The sequence below is a fragment of the Rana temporaria genome, chromosome 10 (genome assembly GCF_905171775.1).
Source record: "Rana temporaria chromosome 10, aRanTem1.1, whole genome shotgun sequence".
Taxonomy (NCBI): domain Eukaryota; kingdom Metazoa; phylum Chordata; class Amphibia; order Anura; family Ranidae; genus Rana; species Rana temporaria.
In genome coordinates, this window is record NC_053498.1 from 55,311,781 (window position 1) to 55,327,445 (window position 15,665).

Here is a 15,665-nt window from a genome sequence, read left to right on the forward strand (position 1 = left end):
TGCACACGTGTTTAAAAAACAATTTTAGCTCTAAAGATTACACAAAACCCACAATTATTCAGACACCCTAGAGAATAAAAATAGTGGTAGTTGCAATTTATGTCACACGATATTACCGCTATAGGTCTAGGAAACCCAACATTTGTGTAAAAACACACTACCGTGAATTTTAGGGTAAAAAAACAATAAATTACCCACATTTTTGGTAAAAGCTAAAATTTGAGGTTGCACCGAGTAAATAGATAGCCAACATGCCAAAATACATACATTTTGCCACCCAAAATAATGCATTTGGGTGGCAAAAATTTTAAAGAAATCTACTCACTTTGGGGAATCTAGGATGGAAGAGGACCTGGGGGGTCCTATTAGATGACAGGCTCAGCAATGGCATGCAATGCCAAGCTGCTGCAAGCAAAGCAAACAGAATATTGGCATGCATTAACCACTTAAGGACCGCTTAACGCCGATATACGTCGGTAGAATGACACGGCTGGGCACAATCACGTACCTGTACGTGACTGTTAAATGCCCAGCCGTGGGTCGCGGGCGCGCACCCGCGACTCGGTCCGAAGCTCCGTGACCGCGGCACCCGCAGACCCGATCGCCGCTTGAGTTCCGTGATCGGTCCCCGGAGCTGAAGAACGGGGAGGTGCGTGTAAACACACCATCCCCGCTCTTCACAGTGGCACTGTCATTGATCGTCTGTTCCCTAATATAGGTGTAGCGCTACCCCCGAAGGAGCCGCTGATTGTTTTGGGATCAGCGTATTAAGTTACCCTGCAGTGTGTCTAGGGGTGATAGCAGTGAGCCAAAACAGTGAGCGAATGTCCAGTCATCAAATGGATTTTCTTGAATGCTTTATTCCAAGGCCCAACACGGCCAACATCAACATGGGGTAGGATAGGAAAGGTTGATGAAGCATAAGAAGAACGAAAGTATCAGGCCTTAGATATGAAGAGAGCAATCCTGCTCTCAGTAACCGTGAAATCAGTTCGTCGCCACTCTAGCCAGAGTGGGTGAAGTGCCCCCAGACAGACCTCAAGCCACAAGCCTGGCAGCCGAAGTGTCACTTGTAGATCACTCTGAGAAAGCAGGCCTATGTCACAGGCTTAGAAATTTAATGAGCGATGGTTGGATTGAGCGAATCCTCCCAGTAAATTCAGTTAGAGCTACCGGTAGACAGCTGCACTGTACCCGTCAGTATCTCGGTAACCAGACTCCCAATGGTTCGTTCAGAACTCCTGGATAACCTCTCTCTGGGTTCTCCCTGAGCCGATTCCCCACGCGCAGCCTTCAGCCTAGGATCTTTCTAGTAAAGTTCAGGATCCTGCAAGTGGCTGGGGCCCCTTTCAACATCAGGATGGAGCTCCACATGGTGCGCAACTCTGGCCAGGTAGGCCATGGTGGCTGGGTCCATGGATGCGCGCACCCCAAAGGTGGATGCCGCACCTGGAACTCGGACCCCGCGAAGAGAGAAGAATCAATGGCGTCTGCCAAAGATATACCCCTCCCCAGCATGCCCAGCGAGGGAAAACTCCTCTAATTGGCTGCTGGGGAAAAGTGGCTCTGCCAGAACCTCTCTAGCGCCAACTGTCGCCCAGGGGTGGGATCGCACCCCTGGAACGCAGACTGACCCATAGGACAGTTCCGGAATGACAGCAACCCAAATTTAACAAATCGTGAATGGGAGCAACAATTAACTCTCCCATTCCCCACCAACTTAAAAATTAATAAAAATGCAATAAAACTATCGCCTATTTTGTAAACGCTATAAATTTTGCGCAAACCAATCGCTAAATGCTTATTGCAATTTTTTTTACCAAAAATAGCTAGAAGAATACGTATCGGCCTAAACTGAGGAAAAAAATTGTTTTTTTTATATTTTTTTGGGGGATACTTATTATAGCAAAAAGTAAAAATATTATTTTTTCACAATTGTCGCTATTTTTGTTTATAGCGCAAAAAAATAAAAACCGCAGAGGTGTTTAAATACCACCAAAAGAAAGCTCTATTTGTGGGAAAAAAAAAAGGACACCAATTTTGTTTGGGAGCCACGTTGCACGACCGCGCAATTGTCAGTTAAAGCGATGCAGTGCCGAATCACAAAAAGGGGCCTGGTCCTTTACCTGCATTTTGGTCCAGGTCTTAAGTGGTTAAAAAAAGGGGATTAACTCCAGAGATAAAACGATAATTCTCCCACTCTAAGACTCTGGTCCAGCCGCACCTGGTGTATGCCGTACAGTTCTGGGCACCAGTCCTCAGGAAAAATGTGCTGGAACTGGAGAGAGTCCAGAGATGGCAAACTAAGCTAATAAAAGGGACTGGAGGACTTTAGTTATGAGGAAAGGTTACGAGCACTGAACTTATTCTCTCTGGAGAGAACACGCTTGAGGGGGGGGGGGGGGGATATGATTTCAATGTACAAATAACATACTGGCGACCCCACGATAGGGATAAAACTTTTCAGTGAGAGGGAATTTAAAAAGACACACGGCCATTCACTAAAATTAGAAGAGAAGCGGTTTAACTTTAAACTGCATAGAGGGTTCTTTACTGTAAGATGTGAAATTCTCTTCCACAGGCAGTGGTTTCATCGGGGAGCATCGATAATTAAAAAAAACTGTTAGATAAGCACCTGAACGACCACAACATACAGGGATATACAATGTAATACTGACATAAAAGCACACACACACAGGATGTCTTTTTTTAACCTCACCTACTATGCATGTCCGCTGTGGGCCAGATTCTCGTAGATCAGCGTATCTACGAGCGGGGCGTAGCGTATGCCATTAACACTACGCCGCCGCAACTTACTGGAGCAAGTGCCATATTCTCCAAGCACTTGCTCCGTAATTTGCGGCGGCGTAGTCTAAATGGCCCGGCGTATCCCCGCGTAAATCAAAGGGGGCGGCTTGTATTTAAATTAAGCCCGCCCCCGTGCCGAACGAACTGCGCATGCGCCGGCCTTAAAGGTAGGCCACTGCGCATGCTCCGTAGTACGCCGCAAATACATTGGTTGCGATGTGAACGTAATTAACCCACAGCCCTATTCGCGACGAGTTACGTAAACAACGGAAAAACCCGACGCTGTCCCGACGGCCATACTTAACATGGCATACGGCGGACCGACGTAAGGTTACCCCTCATATAGCAGGGGTAACCTTACGCTTACGGAAACGACGTAAACTACGGCGAAGCGGCGCAAAAACATTCGGGAATCGGCGAATTCGGCTCATTCGCATATGCAACGCTGAAATCGACGTAAAAGCCACCTAGCGCCCAGCGTAGTATTGCATTTAGGATCCGACGGTGTAAGTGACTTACACCAGTCGGATCCTAGACTAATTCTGGCGTATCTTGTTTTGAGAATACAAAATAATGATACGCCGGCTGGATTTTCGAATTACGCCGGTGTATCTGTAGATACACCGGCATAATTTTTTTGAGAATCTGGCCCAGAGTCTTTAACATGAGTCTGGAGTTGGGTAACCATGTCTTTGATAAGAAGTGATTTCCAATACTCTCAAGGGGGCCGTCTACTGCGGACACAATAGGTCTTCCAGGTTTTTTTGGGGGATTCTTATGGATTTTGGGAATAGTGTAGAAGACAGGGGTATTGAAATTGTCCACCTTTAGATATTTCAACTCTTTCTTTGAGACGAGTCCTGCCTTTTCTGCCAAGAGTAATATTTAATTAGGTTAGGAGGTTAAAGGGGTTGTAAAGGTAAATGTTTTTTCACCTTAATGCATCCTATGTATTAAGGTGAAAAAACATCCGACGGTAGCGCCCCCCCCCCCCCTGAACCCCCGCTTTACTTACCTCAAACCTCAAAAGTCCCGCGCGTCCCCATGATCCTCTTCGGTTCCCAGCCTGGCCGTTGATAGGCTAGGCTGGAGGGATGGATAGCAGCGCAGCCATTGACTGGCGCTACTGTCAATCACATACAGTCGGCGGCTATGCCCGCCGCTGTATCACGGGAGCGCGCCCGCAAAAGCTTTCCTCGCATGAAGGTGGAAAGCTCTTGCGAGGAGGAGCCGAGACAGCCGCCGTGGGACCCCAGAAGACAGGGTTCGGGGACACTCTGTGCAAAACGAGCTGCACAGTGGAGGTAAGTATAACATGTTTGTTATTTTAAAAAACATTTTTTTTTAACTTTAGTGTTCCTTTAAGTGTGAAAAGGGGTTGTTTGTTAATCTCATATATGCTGCCTCATCCTTAACCACTTGCCGCCCGCCCACTGTCAAATGACGGCTGGGCGGTGCAGCTCTCGTTCTTGGTAGACGTCATATGACGGCCGCCCAGAATGACCACTCTTGCGCTCCCCCGGGGGCCCGCGGCGATTGCAGCTGCGCCACGTTGCTAAGACATGGCGCGGCTTCGATCTGTGTAAAGAGCTCTTTAACGATGTAATTGGCTGTGACCAATCACAGCCGGTCATATGTAAACACAGAGATGCCGATGATCGGCTCTCCTCGCCTCACACAGAGTGTGAGGCGAGGTGAGCCGATCATCGGCATCTCCTTGCAGGGGACAGCTAGGTATGCAATCAGGGAACTGATCATCAGTGCCCTGGTTACAATCAAGTGCTCACCAGTACCACAATGATTGCCCACCACTGCCCATAATTGCCACCAATCTATGCCCAAAAATGCCAGCAACCAGTGCCCAAAAGTGCCAGCAATCAGTGCCCAAAAGTGATCGCCTATCTGTGCCCACCAGTGCCGCATATCTGTGCCATCAGTGCCACCTAATTAGTGCCGCCTTATCAGTGCCCATCAGTAAAGGAGAACAATTACTTATTTGCAAAATTTACTGACATAAACTAAGAAAAAAAATGTGTTTTTCCAAATTGTTGGTTGTTTTTTTGGGGGGGGGGGGGGGGAAACAAAAACCTAGGAGTGATTAAATACCACCAAAAGAAAGCTCTATTTGTGTGAAGAAAATTATAACAATTTCATGTATGACTGTGCAATTGTCATTCACTTTTTATTCTTCAATGATAAGTTGCATAATTTCCAATCCTCTGAGGCATGATGCTTCCTTCCACTTTTCAACAACTTTTGAAGATGTTCAGAGGGAACCACCTTTTCGTATAAATTCCCTTCCACGGAAACGATTAGATAAGCACCTGAACGGCCACAACCTACAGGGTTATACAATGTAAAGCCTCATACACACAATCAGATTTTCCAAAGGGAATTGTGTGATGGCAGGCTGTTGCTGGAAAATCCGACCGTTTGCAAGTTCCATTGGACATTTGTTGTCGGATTTTCTGCCAACAAATGTTGGATAGCATGCTTTAAAATGTTCCGACAACAAATGTGTGTTGTCGGATAAATCCGATTGTGTGTACAGATGTCTGTCACACAAAACTCCAAAGTACAAACATGTATGCTCACCATAACACAACATTAGCAGAAGTTGCCCAAAGGGGGGCGCTAAAGAGCTCAAAACCATGTAGTTTTGTGTTTGTTGGCCAACAATTGTGTGCCGTCTGTATGCAAGACAAATTCCTGGCCAACGCCCTTCAGACAAAAGTCCTACGCTTTGTCCGCGGAAAATCCGATCGCGCATAAAATCACACACATAGGTTGGACTTTATGAACCTGTGTCTGTTTTCAACCTCACCTACTATGCAACTATGTACAAAGCCCATGGGCCTGAATTAAGGGGAGCAGGTAAACATATCCTCTGTCCAAAATGTGTGTGCAAAATCAAATGATTTGCTCAATAGAGCAGCATTAATCCCTAATGAAGGGATAGTGGATCAGATTGCATCACACATAGACAGTGAGTGATCCACTCAAGAAAATGTGAACACAGGGGCAGATTAATATCAATACGATCGTCGAGTTTGTGCTGGTATAGAACAAACCAATCCCCCTTTTTTAAAAAAGTTTTTTTATAGACTAAGGTTCCTTCTCCTCTGAACGTGCCTTGAAGTGTGGCAAAAGCTCTAGGAATGTAAATGGTAAAGTTATTAAGCTGAGAAAACAGATCAAACTATGGCTGGGAATGCTCAAGTGGGAGTGTAATCCTGTATGAGAAGGTATCTCCTGCCACGGTCATCTCCGTCAATAGCCATGCAGTGTTTTCATGAATATGTTCTTAAAACAGAGACAGCTGTCAGAAGTGAATTGTTAACATATAGCCGACTTACAGTTCACAGAATGCCTTCCTATTGACGAGAAATGTTGACTGTTCATGTGCAGGCTTCCCAGTTGTATACTCTATATTCGTTGAATCTTGTTCCTAGAGCTAATATTTAGCCTTCACATCACTTCTCTGCTGTCAGATATTATGCTTCAAGTGCGGAGGGTAGTGCATCTATTTAGGTTAATATGTTTGGCATGCCCAGATTTTTGTCACGTTTCTTCAGAGCAAAGGAAGGGCTACCAGCACTGGTCTATTTGAAGGGAACTCTTTGATTTAATCATCAGCGGCCACTGCGGGCAATATTGGTGCCCAAATAGAGGGATGCAAAAAGCGAATTTCAACTTTTAATATAGATTAAACCCTAAAACACATATAAATGTTACTGGAGACTGTTCAGTGATTGGCTTTAAAGTTTTTTTGTAAATTGTGTGGAAGGGCAAGTGTAAGGCCGGGTACTCACGACCAAACATGTATGGTGAAAGCGGTCCGTCGGACCGTTTCCACCATACATGTCTGCCAGAGGGCTTCTGTACGATGGTTGTACACACCATCGTACAGAAGTCCGCGCGTAAACAATACGCGGGGCGTGTCCGCGGTGTCGCCGCGTCGATGACGCGGTGTCGCCGCGACAATGACGCGGCGACGTGGGCGGCCCGCCTTTAAAATGCTTCCACGCATGCGTCGAAGTCATTCGACGCATGCGAGGGACGGCGGGCGCCTGGACATGTACGGTAGGTCTGTACTGACGACCGTACATGTCCGAGCGGGCAGAATTCCAGCGGACTGTTTTAAAACAAGTCCAGGAATATTTGTCTGCTGGGAAAAGGCCCGGCGGGCAAATGTTTGCTGGAATTCGGCCCGCTCGCGCCCACACACGACCAAACATGTCTGCTGAAACTGGCCTGCGGGCCAGTTTCAGCAGACATGTTTGCTCGTGAGTATGGGGCCTAAGACATAGGGATATATAACATAATCCCCTTTGTTTATAAAAAAAAATCTAAACAAGGGGGATTGGTTTGTTATATACCAGCACACACTAGACAATCTTATTGATACTAATCTGCCCCTGTGTTCACATTTCCTTGAGCGGGTCACGCACTGTCTATGTGATGCAATCTGATCCACTAATCCTGCATTAGGGATTGATATTGCTCAATTGAGCAAATCGTTTGACTAATTTTGCACACACATTTTAGACAGAGTATTTGTAGTCCCTCACCACCTGGCGGTTCAGTGCCCCTTTGAGGAGAGCCTATTCAAGAGGTGGGCTTCTTCTCCGGTGGTGGACCCTCCGGTTGTCATGTATAGGTGACCACTCTCCCTGTTGCAGGAATCACCACTTGTATGGATCCGACTGATAGAAGATCCGAAGTACTGACCCGTTCCATGTTTACCATGCTGGGGTCGGACTTGCGGCCTATTATGGCCACTACTCTGGGGTATCAGTCACTCACGGAGTGAGCATTTTGCACCAGAGAGTGGAGGAGTACCGACTCTCTCCCAAAGTTATTAGGCTAGCGGAACAGCTGGTCCAGGGCCTTGTATAGGTCTGTGATGCTTCATTGAATGTCGCACCCTTGTTATCCAGGGCTTCTGTTTCAGAGATGGTTTTATGCTGCTTTCTCTGGTTGGAATGCTGGTCTGCTGGCCAGGCCTCTAACCTACGCCCTGGCGGATTTGCCCTTCATGGGTGGGAGACCTTTTGGATCCTCGCTGGACGACATTATCAAGGATGTCATTGGAGGGTAGAGCACTCTCCTCCCTCAGTCCTCCATGGGTAATTTTACCTTTCCTGCAGGACGAGAGGTTTGGGGTTTTCTATGGGCCTCAGGCCCTGAATACCTTTGTGAATGTCGGGTAGTTCCGCTGGAATCCATTCATTTGGTGGTAGCTGCGCTCCATCCGGGGGAAGTTCTGGCGTCCTCGGACATCAGGGACGCATACATGCATGTCCCGTTTTGCACATTTCACAGAGGTTTCTGTGCTTCGTGATGGGGGAGGGCCTCTGTCAGTCTGTGGCCCTCCCTTTTGATCTGGCGTCAGCACCAAGGGTTTTCACCTAGGAGCTCGCACTTATCCTAACTTTGTTGGGACAGCGAGGCTTTGCCTCGTGGGCTACTTGGACGACTTTCTTTTGAGAGCAGCTTCTGTCTCAGACCGAGTAGATATGTTGATAGCCATTCAGACCCTCCGAGGTTTCGGGTGGGTGTTAAACATTTGTAGTCGGTCCTGGTTCCGACTTGGCGTTGGAGTATCTAGGGTTAATCCAGACTCCTCGGTGGCGAAGGTCCTTCTTCCCCTGGAGAAATTGCAGACTTCACCTGCGGTGAAGGTATTGGCATCACACAATTGTTCTTCTCTCTGTGTACATGCAAGTCCGGGGCCTGTGGGTAGCCTCCTTCGAGGCGGTACCTTATGCCCAGTTCCACACTCAGGTTTTACGGGGGAAATACTGTCCAGGTAGTAAAGATCTCCTGTCTCTGAAATCATCAGAGACAAGCGCCACCTAGTCAGAGTCTCTCTGTGAGTTGGTGACGGAGATGCCTGACTCTTCGGTCTGGAAAGTTGTTTCCAGTGGTCGGTGTTCACGACGGACGCCAGCCTCACGAGTTGTGGGGGCACCTGGGGGGTCCAGTCGGCCCCGAGTCACTGGACTTTCATGGGCCTACGGCCACACCTTCCTGAATGCGTCCGCTCTTGTCTGATCTCGGTAGCTACCCAGAGTAGGGCCTGGTTAGTACCTGGGTGGGAGACCGCCTGGGAATACCAGGTGCTGTGGACCCTGTCTACCTACCGTTCATTGTCCTACTATTTTGGGCGATCAGGCTATGCTTCTCCTCGTGGTCGAAGTTGCAAGGTCGTCCGATCTGGATTTAGCCAGACAACGCCACGGCCGTGGCTTCGGTCTACCATCAGGTATACCGGCAGGCGGACTACTGGAATCGTCAGAAGCTGGACCAGGATCTTTGTGCTTGTGGGTGTTTCTGCTCCCTTGCAGGAGGCGAGTCTCACAGGGCATGGATCTCCTCGCCGCTCGTCTCCACCGCAACAGTGTCAAAGTTAGTGGCCAGGTCTAGTGATCTTGTACAGACGCGTCACCACGCTGGTGGCCCTGTGGGGTCTGTATCGGCGGGTTTTTGCCGTTCCTCCATCGTAGTTGCTTCCTCGGCTGCTCCACAGAGTGGAGGCTGAGGGGATCCCGATGATTCTAATCGCTCCAGATTGGCCTTGGCGTCCTTGGTACGCCGATATCGAACGTCTGGTATCGGGGTTACCCTGGCGGTTGCAAGGGCGGGAGGTCCTTCTGTCTCAAGGTCCCATACTTCCTCCTGTTGTACAGTCACTGACTTGCTCAACATGGCTATTGGAAGCCAGACTTTAGGAGACTGGGGTCTGTCCGACTCGGTCATCTTAACCATGCTGAGGGCACAGTAGCCTTCTTCCGGAAGATCTACCGTTGCACCTGGAAGGTCTACATCTCTTGGTGCGAAGAGATGGAGTGACGTCCATGGACGTACTCTGTGTCCAGGGTCCTGGTGTTTTTACAGCTTGGAGTGGATCTAAAAATTGCTTAAGGAACCGTTTGGGGGCAGATTTCAGCCTTGGCTTTGTTCTTTCAGTGGCCTTTTTGCAGCCCGTTCCCTGGTGGGTACCTTTTTGTGCAGGGGGTTTGTCATATCCTTTCCCCTCTTGGCCCACCTCTTCCCGCATGAGTTTTGACTCTGGTGCTCTCGGTTCTTCAGGAACCTTCCTTTGGGAAACATCAGAGAGATTTTTCTCTTGACACTATCTCAGAAGGTGGCCCCTTTGGTGGCCTTTACCTCTGTTAGAAGGGTTTCTGAGTTGGCGGTCTTGTCTTGCAAGCCGCCATACTTGATCCTCCATAAGGATTAGGTGGTGGTGTGCCCGCGACCTTCCCTTCTTCCATTCAGGTGGTTTCGTTCATTTCACCTTAACAAGGACATTGTTCTTTCATCCTTGTGTCCTTGGCCGGCGCATCCTAAGGAGGTTGCGCTACATTCTTTGGACGTGGTACGTGCTTTGTGGGTTTACCTGCCTGCTACGGCTCTGTTTCTGAGATCTGACTCTTTTTTGTGTTGGTGTCTGGTCCACAAAAGGGCCTGGCGGCCTCGTCGACCACCATTTCTCGGTGGATCAGGCAGACCGTCATAAAGGCCTATGCTCTTAGGATGCGGGTCCCCCCTTTACGGTCATGGCACTTTTAACCAGGGCAATTGGTGCTTCCTGGGTTTTTTTCCCGACATCATGCGTTGGTCTCACAGGTGTGCGAGGTGGCGACTTGGTCGTCCGTTCATGCTTTTTCCAGAATTTACATGGTTGCTGTGAGTGCATCTTCTGATGCTTCTTTCGGCCGCTAGGTTTTGCAGGCGGCTGTTTAAAGTTGCGCCTCCTCCGTTGAGGAGCTCTGCTTGTTTTGGGGTGAAAAAGAAGGTGGGGGCAGGTTCTATGCTCACTATATTAATTAACTGTGTAGGATATTGTTCCTGTCACAGCAAACCATTAGTTGCGGACTCACCAATTAAGGTGCGGTGTCCATTGGCAGATTACAATGCAATACAAAAAAGACCCCTCCCGGGGGGAAAACAAAAGAGACGTATCCTCCCGGAGATAAAGATGCCAAAAGTGGGCCGTGCCGCATAAAAAAGGGGTTTATTGATACAAAAATTTAGCAATCACATAAATTCAGACACTTTGACACCCATCACCAACACCCAATATAAAAATTTTAATAATTAGAGAACGTTATCTAAATAGACACTGACTACATATGGGATGAATGCATGCAAATTACTCAGACTGGAAAAATCAGCTGGAATTTGTCCAGCCGACTACCCAGCATTTGGTTGGATGATCAGCCTCTAAGCTGATCAAGTCCAAGCAGGACATATATCAGAGTAAAATTAGATAAGTTAGCTATGCGCTGTGGCTGATCAATGAATGATGTCGTGACCTGAATATCACAGCTCAATGTCACATGGTTCAGTATGATCTCCACATATAACCTGGTCTGGTGAGCGGCCCACTTTTGGCATCTTTATCTCCGGGAGAATACATCTCTTTTGTTTTCCCCCCGGGGGGGGGGGGGGGGGCTTTTTTGTATTGTTTTGGGGTGAAGTTACAATTAGTTTTACTAATACTGTTCCCACCCCTCGTTTTTTGACACTGCTTGGGGACGTCCCACTTGTCAAGATTTAAAGGAGCTGTGTCCGTCCATGGAAGATAAGAGAAATTAGGATTTTTTGTACTCAACGTAAAATCCTTTTCTCTGAGTCCATGGACGGACACAGCACCCACCCCTCCTTTTTAGGTTTGTACTGCTTGTTACAAACTGAGGCTGCATACTGCAGGGAGGAGGGTTATGTCTGGAGGGACCGCCCCCTGGGCGGGGATGTTGAACTCTGTTAATGTAACATGTATTTAATTATCTAACATGTTTCTGCCTAGTCCTTTCCTGTAAACGGGGAACATAACCCACTTGTCAAGATTTAAAGGGGAGTTCCAGGCATTTTTCATGTTTATTAAAAGTCAGCAGCTACAAAAAGTGTGGCTGCTGGCTTTTAATAAACAAGCACTCACCTGCTCCACGTTCCAGCGACGTGCCGGCCAGAGTTCCACTTTTGGGTGGAACTCCACTTTAAGGAGCTGTGTCCGTCCACGGACTCAGAGAAAAGGATTTTACGGTGAGTACAAAAAATCCTATTTTTTACTTTTTGCTATAATAAATATCCCCCAAAAATATATAAAAAAAAATAGGATTTTTTGTACTCACCGTAAAATCCTTTTCTCTGAAGTCCATGGACGGACACAGCTCCTTAAATCTTGACAAGTGGGTTATGTTCCCTGTTTACAGGAGAGGACTAGGCAGAAACATGTTAAATAGTTAAATACATGTTACATTAACAGAGTTGAACAGCCCCGCCCAGGGGGCGGTCCCTCCAGACATAACCCTCCTCACTGCAGCTTGCAGCCTCAGTTCGTAACAAGCAGTACAAACCTAAAAAGGAGGGGTGGGAGCTGTGTCCGTCCATGGACTTCAGAGAAAAGGATTTTACGGTGAGTACAAAAAATCCTATTTTCTCTTATCGTCCATGGACGGACACAGCTCCTTAAATCTTGACAAGTGGGACGTCCCCAAGCAGTGTCAAAAAACGAGGGGTGGGAAATATATCAGTAAAAACAATTTTAACTTCACCCCAAAACAAGCAGAGCTCCTCAACGGAGGAGGTGCAACTTTAAACAGCCGCCGGCAAAAACTAGCGGCTGAAAAAAACATCATAAGATGCACTCACAGCAACCATGTAAATTCTGGAAAAAGCGTGAACGGACGAGCAAATCGCCGCCTCGCACACCTGTGAGACCGACGCATGATGTCGGGAAAAAAAAAAAAACCCAGGAAGCACCAATTGCCCTGGTCGAAAGTGCCGTGACCGGAAAGGGGGGCCCGCCCTTAGGAGCATAGGCCTGTATGACGGCCTGCCCGATCCACCGAGAAATGGTGGTCGACGAGACCGCCAGGCCCTTTTGTGGACCAGACACCGACACAAAAGAGAGTCAGAAGCTCCGAAATGGAGCCGTAGTAGGCTGGTATACCCGCAAAGCGCGTACCACGCCTAAAGTATGAAAGGCCGAAACCTCCTTCGGAAGAAGGGAAGGTCGCGGGCGCACCATCACCTAATCCTTATGGGGGATCAAGCATGGCGGCTTGCAAGACAAGACCGCCAACTCAGAAACCCCTCTAACAGAGGTAAAGGCCACTAAAGGGGCCACCTTCTGAGATAGTGTCAAGAGAAAATCTCTCTGATGTTTCCAAAAGGAAGGTTCCTGAAGAACCGAGAGCACCAGAGTCCAAACTCATGGGGGAAGAGATGGGCCAAGAGGGGAAAGTATATGACAAACCCCTTGCACACAAAAAAAGGGGACCCACCAGGGAACGGGCCGCAAAAAGGCCACTAAAAGAACACAGCCAAAGCTGAAATCTGCCCCCAAACGGTGCTTTAAGCAATTTTTAGATCCAATCCAAGCTTTAAAAACAGCAGGACCCTGGACATTGAAAGTACGCCCGTGGACGTCACTCCATCCCTTCGCACCAAGAGAGGTGCGACGGTAGATCCTCCGGAAGAAGACTACGGTGCCCTGTTGAGATGACCGAGTCAGACAGACCCTGGTCACCTAAAGTCTGGCTTCCAATAACCATGTTAAGCAAGTCAGTGACTGTACAACAGGAGGAAGTATGGGACCTTGAGACAGGAACCTCCTGCCCTGGCAATCGCCAGGGTGCCTCCGCTACCAGGCGCCCGATATCAGCGTACCAAGGACGCCGAGATTAATCTGGAGCGATTAGAATCATCGGGATCTCCTCAGCATCCACTCTGTGGAGCGGCCGAGGAAGCAACTACCATGGAGGAATGGCAAAAAATCACCGATACAGACAACACAGGGCCACCAGCGCGACTGACGCGTCTGTACAAGATCACTAGACCTGGCCACTAACTGACACCCTTGCGGCGGAGACAAGCTGCCAGGAGATCCATGCCATGTGAGGCTCACCTCCTGCAAGGGAGCCGAAACACCCCAAGCACAAAGACCAGTCGCCCTGGTCCAGCATCTGGCGACTCCAGTAGTCTGCCTGCCGGCATACCTGATGGTAGACTGAAGCCACGGCCGTGGCGTTGTCCGGCTGAAACCAGATTGGTCGACCACAAGGAGAAGCATAGCCTGATCGCCTAAAATAGTAGGACAATGAACAGTAGACAGCACCTGGTATTCCCAGGCGGTCTTCCACCAGGCACTAGCCAGGCCCGACCCTGGGTAGCTACCGAGACCAGACACATTCAAGGAGGTGTGGTCATAGGTCCACGCAAGTCCAGCGACTCAGGGCCGACTGGACCCCCCAGTTTTGTGAACCTCCAGGTTCACAACCCGTGAGCTGGCATTCGTCGTAAACACCGACCACTGGAAGGAAGGAACAACTTCCCGGACCGAAGAGTCGGGAATCTCTGTCACCAACTCAGAGAGACTCTGACTAGGTGGCGCACAGGAATCTAATGATTTCAGAGACAAGAGATTTTTACCACCTGGACAGTAGTTCCACTGGAAAACCAGGGTGTGGAACTGGGCATACAGTACCACCTTGAAGGAGGCTACCCACAGACCCTGAACCAGCAGGCGCCCGGAGAGAAGACCGATTGCGTGATGCCAATACCTTCTCCGCAGACTGAAGAGTCTGCAATTTCTCCAGGGGAAGAAGGACCTTGCCACTGAGGAGTCTGGATCAACACTAGATACTCCAACGCTGAGTCGGAACCTAGCATGCCCATAATTTGAACCCTGGGTCGCACACATGTAGGGCAGGCTTGCTGCCACTGAGCTACACTTTCTGGCCTAAACGTTTAACATCCACCCGAATCTTCGGAGGGTCTGAATGGGAATAACCCATCCACTAGGTCGGAGACAGAAGCTGCTCTCAGAAGAAAGTCGTCAAAGTAGCCAATGAGGCAAAGCCTCGCTGTCCCAACAAAATTCAAATAAGTGCGAGCTCCTAGCTGAAAACCCATGGTGCTGACGCCAGATCAAAAGGGAGGGCCACAGGCTGACAGAGACCCTTCTCTCATCACGAAGCACAGAAAAAAACACTGTGACATGTGCAAAACGGGACATGCATGTATGCGTCCCTGATGTCCGAGGACGTCAGGACATCCCCCGGATGAAGCGCAGCTACCACCGAACAAATGGATTCCATGCGGAACTACCCGACGTTCACAAAGGTATTTAGGGCCTGAGGCCCATAGAAAACCCCAAAACTCTCGTCCTGCAGGAAAGGTAAAATTACCTTGCAGCTTAGCAAATCCCACACTGCCCAAGGCAGACCGACGTGCCGGGAGGGGAAGACACAAGGACAGAACTTTGTTCTGTGGATAGGAGGAAACCCTATCTAGTACTCCGAAGAGACCACCTCGCAGACCCACTAGTCGGAGAGCAGGGAGGTTTCACTGAATTGTGAACCTGCAAGCCGCCCCTCCCACCTAGAGACAGGGAGGGAAGGCTATATACATTGGCAGGATTTGGGTGCCGGCGTGATCGGCTTATGCACCCAGGGACAGATTAGTCCCCCAGCTGGGCCTTTGACGGCCTGGGAGGGTTGCCCCTAAATAATACACACACATAGTGTGTATGTATATTATGTAGGTGTATGCACACATGTCTTTGGAGGAAACCGGAGTACCCGGAGGAAACCCACACAGACACAGGGTGCAAGCTCCAGGCAGATTGGCGTCAGTGTGCAGATTGGCGTCAGTGTGCAGATTCGAACCAATGACTCTTTTGCTGCCAAGTAATGGAGTTAAGCACTACACCACCGTGTGCATAAAACCATTCTGAAACAGACGCCCTGGATAACAAGGGCGCAGCATTCAATGAAGCATCACAGACCTATATGAGGCCCTGGACCAGCTGGTCCGCTAGGCTAATAACCTCAGGAGAGAGT

General features: G+C 48.9%; 1 protein-coding gene and 1 pseudogene across 1 annotated transcript in view; one reads left to right on the forward strand and one right to left on the reverse strand.

Annotated features, from left to right (window-relative positions):
* Window positions 1–15,665, reverse strand: part of ALDH16A1 (aldehyde dehydrogenase 16 family member A1) — a 214,936-nt gene that overhangs the window by 17,868 nt on the left and 181,403 nt on the right. The window lies entirely within an intron of this gene.
* Window positions 8,824–8,942, forward strand: LOC120916690 (annotated as a pseudogene).